This window comes from Otolemur garnettii, unplaced genomic scaffold, assembly GCF_000181295.1.
Source record: "Otolemur garnettii isolate 467f Iridium unplaced genomic scaffold, OtoGar3 scaffold00033, whole genome shotgun sequence".
Taxonomy (NCBI): Eukaryota; Metazoa; Chordata; class Mammalia; order Primates; family Galagidae; genus Otolemur; species Otolemur garnettii.
In genome coordinates, this window is record NW_003852428.1 from 401,760 (window position 1) to 406,397 (window position 4,638).

General features: G+C 35.0%; 1 non-coding gene across 1 annotated transcript; it reads left to right on the forward strand.

Moving 5' to 3' along the window:
- The first annotated feature begins 3,940 nt into the window (after positions 1–3,940).
- Positions 3,941–4,043, forward strand: LOC111725222. The gene has a single exon (XR_002773341.1). It is a non-coding gene; the product is annotated as a U6 spliceosomal RNA (small nuclear RNA).
- The last annotated feature ends 595 nt before the right edge of the window (positions 4,044–4,638 follow it).

The window sequence follows — 4,638 nt, forward strand, 5'->3', positions numbered from 1 at the left end:
GCACTGCAAACCAGACCTGGGAGGTCCTGCCTTTCCAGAGACTTCCTTTTAATTTCCAGGCACCATTAACATTACTGAGACATAACCCCTGCCTCAGATAAACGCCAAAGACCCAGAATGGTCATGGAAATGGATTAGGAAACACTAGGGTGTCTGGCCTTCCCAGGCCTGTTACACCACTCCCTGGGGCTTCAACACTTAGGCGGCTTCCACTCCCGGAATAAAACAAGAAATCCAGACCAGATCTCATTGTCAACCTGCTGAAAGACATCTGGTAAAACAAGATCCAGCCAGACCACCACATCTACAACTGGCTGTTTTTCCCCAATACTGGAGCACCATCTGGTGTTCTTACTAAAAATTATTTTTAATTCTATAGACATTGAAGTACATTCAAATTACACTCATTCTTTTTTCTTTTTTCTTTGTTAAACCTCATATATATGTAATATATATGTGTATCTATATGTTTTTTCTTTCTTTTGCATTTCTTTAATTTTTACCTCATCAACATTATTTTCTTTCTGTTTTTCCTTCTCTTCTTTCCTTTCCCTTTCTTTCATGTATTAAAGGGCCATTTCAACCTCCAAGCCTAGAAGCAAAGAAAATTAAAGAAAAAGAGTAATAGAAATAAGGAAAGGAAGTAAAAAAGAAGAAACCACAGGTGATGAGAAACCAACAGAAAACAATGGCAACATGAAGAATCAGAACAGATCTACTCCCCCGAGGGACTATAATGTAGCCACCACAGAATATCCCAACTATAACAAAATTGTGAAAATGATAGAAAGTAATTCAGGTTATGGATGGCAAACCTAATGAAACAAATTGAAGGAAAATTGGAAAACTGTGAAAAGAATCCAAAAATTGATCCAAGCAATTAACAAAAGATAAGATATTCTCCCAAGGATCTAGACAAAATTACAAAAGATATAATAGAGCTAAAGAAATGAAGGGTCATTCAGAAAGTTTCAAATGTAGTAAAAAATTTCAACAACAGATTAAAGCATAAAGAATATAGAATCTTCAAGCTTGAGGACAAGGCTCTGGAGCTAACTAAATCACTTAAAGAAAAAAAATAAAAGCAGAGCAATTTCTTAGAAAATTATGGGACTACATGAAGCATACAAACATATGAATTACAGGAATCCCTAAAGGAGAAGAGAGCATGTCAATAGATTGGATGTCCTAGATGATGATCTGATAACTAAAATTTTCCCAAGAATCACCAGTGATTTATATATACACCTACTCAATGGATATTGAACCCCAGGTAGACTCCATTCAAACAGAGCATTCTCATAGAGACATTGCAATTAATTTCACCTAAGTCGAAATGAAAGAATGTTCTCCAAAAGAAGCCAGGCATAGCAGTTGATATGTAAGAGAAAACCCACCAGAGAGGACAGTGAACTTCTCAGCTGAAGTTTGCAACTTTCCAAGCCAGAAGAGAGTGAGATCACACATTCAGTCTTCCAAACAAACAAACAAAAAAAAACAAACAATTGCCAGCCTAGGATTCTGTATCTTGCAAAACTAAGTTTCACGTTAGATAAAATTAAACCTTTTATTGGCAAGCAAATATAGAAGAAGTTTGCACTACAGACCTGCTATGCAAGAAGTACTGAAGGAGTACACACCAAAATAATGGACCATCGGAACAGTAAAGACACCTGGAAAATAAAGGAAATCCTAACTTCCATGGTGGTCCAAGTGATAAAACAGGGCAATAGACCTCAACTCAATAAGATAAACAGAACTCCATCCTACTTATCAATTCTCTCAATACATGTGAATGGCTCCAATTCCCTATTGAAGACGCACATGTTGGCTGACTAGATAAAACATATAAACTAAATACTTACTGTCTTCAGGAAACACAACTAATATCCCAGGACAAATCAAGACTCAGGTTGAAGAGCTGGAAAACAGTATTTCAGGCAAATGGAAACCAAAGAAAGTGGGAGTCATAATCCCTTTTGTGGACACAATGGACTTTAAGGCAACAAAGATAAAGAAAGACAAAGACGGACACTATAAGCTGGTTAGGAGGACAATAAAGCAAGAAGATACTTCAATTCAAAATATTTATGCACCCAACATTAATGGTTCCACATTTATAAAACAGTGTTTACTTGGTCTGAAAATATAATAACCTACACTGTAAAAGTGAGGGACTTCAACACCCCATTTCCAGAACTGGACAGATGTTTCAAGCAGAACCTAAACAAAGAAACAATGGGTTTAAACATGACTCTAGAACTGATTGGCTTAGCAGACACATACGGAACATTTTACCCCAATACTATTGAAGATACATTCTTCACATCAGCTCATGGATCATTTTCTAAGACTGAGCCTATCCCAGGAAACAAATCAAATTTCAAAAAATTTAAAAAAATAGAAATACACCCGGTATATTTACAGACCAAAATGGAATAACAATATAACTTAATTCCAACAGAAACACTCATCCTCACATGAAGTCATAAAAACTAAACAGCTTTTTACTGAATAATAGCTGGGAAAAGAACAAGTTAAGAAAGATAGCATTTGATTCCTTTAACAAAATGACAATGAAGCAACAAGTTATCAAAACCTGTGGAATACCAGAAACTGTTAACAAAGCGTTAAAAAGGAAACTTATCACATTAAATTCCTACATCCAGAAATTAGAAAATGTACAAATCAACAAATCAATGAATCATCTCAAGGAACTGGAAAAGGAAGAGCAATCCAATCCCAAACCCAGTACAAGAGAAGAAATAACCAAAATTAGATCAGAACTAAATGAAACTGAGAACAAAAGAACTATGCAAAAAATTGTACAAGAGTTGGTTCCTTGAAAAGAAATAAAATTGATAAACTTTTGACCAGATTAACTAAAAACAGAAAAGTTCTCTAATAAGCTTAATTGGAAATGAAAAAATAGAAATAACAAATACTATAGAGGTATAGAAGATTATTACTGAATATTACAAAAACCCTTATGCCAAGAAATTTGAAAACATGGAGAATATGGACCAATTCCTGGAATCACACTACGACTCTAGACTCAACAAGGAAGAAATAGAACTCTTAAATAGACCCATACCAAGCACCAATATCGCAACAATAAAAAAGCTTCTAACAAATAAAAATGTCCTAGACCAGATGATTTGACACCTGAATTTTACCAGTCCTTCAGAAGCACTCATACCTATATTGCAGAACCTATTCCGAAACAGCGAGAAAGAAAGAACGCTCACAAACTCCTTCCAGAAAGCAAATACTACTCTGATACTAAAACCAGGAAAGGACATAACAACAACAAAAAAAGTACAAACTAGTATCACTAATGAATATTGATAGAAAACTCCACAATAAAATCTTGGCAAACAGAAGTCAACCATACATCAAAACAATAATTCATTATGACTAGATAGGCTGCAACCAGGGGTGCAAGCCTGGTTCAAAATACACAAAACCAGAAACGTGATTCACCACATAAACAACAAAAAACAAAGACTATACATGATCCTATCAATAGATGCACAAAAGGAATTCAACAAAATTCAGCATCCTTTTTTCATAAGAACACTTTAGAAAATTAACATAAAGGGGACATTTTTTAAACTAACACAAGCTATCTATGAGAAACCTATAGCCAATAATATATTGAATGGATAAAAATTGAAAGAATTTCCACCTAAAACTGGAACCAGACAAGATAGCCACTATCTCTAGTAAAATAATTTATGGAGAAGTGCCCGTAGGCAATTGCAGCAACATCAGAAATAAATAAATGGGACCTGATCAAGATTAAAAGTTTCTTCACTGCTAAGTAGCTAAGTACAAAGTCAACAAAGCAAAGAGACCTTCAGAATGAGAGAAGATATTTGCATGCTATGAATCTGACAAAGTCAAATAACTAGAATCTGCAAAGAACTCAAGCAAATGCTTGCTTAGGCAGCACTTATACTAAAATTGAAATGATACAGAGAAGATTAGCATGGCCCCTGCACAAGGATGACACACAAATTCATGAAGTGTTCCATATTTAAAAAAAAACACCAACTAAAGCAAATCAATGACAAAGATCAATTAACCCCATTAAAAACTGGCTAAGAGACATGAGCACAAGTTTTCTTCATGAGGAAAGACAAATGGCCAACACACACATGAAAAATTGCTCATCATCCATTATAATCACCAGAGCAATGCAAATCACAACCACTTTGGATATCACCTAATGCCAGTGAGAAAGGCCAACATCTCATGGTCTCAAAATAGCAGATGTCTGTGTGGGTACAGAGAGAAGGGGACACTCATGTGCTGTTGGTGGGAATGCAAATGAGTGTAGTCTTTAAGGAAAGAAGCATGAAGATTACTCAAAGAACGAAAAGTAGATCTTCCTTTTGATTCCATAAACTCATTGCTAGGTAGATCTACTCCAAATTTTAAAAAGTGATTTTTCTCATAGGGACCTTTGCACATCAGATAAATGTTTATAGCATCTCAATTCACAAACTCAAAGATGTGGAAACATTCCAAGTGCCCTTCAAACCATGAATGAATTAATAAATGATGGTACATGTGTGCCATACAATACTATTAAGCCATAAAAAAGATGCAGATTTTGTATTTTTTGTAACAAGC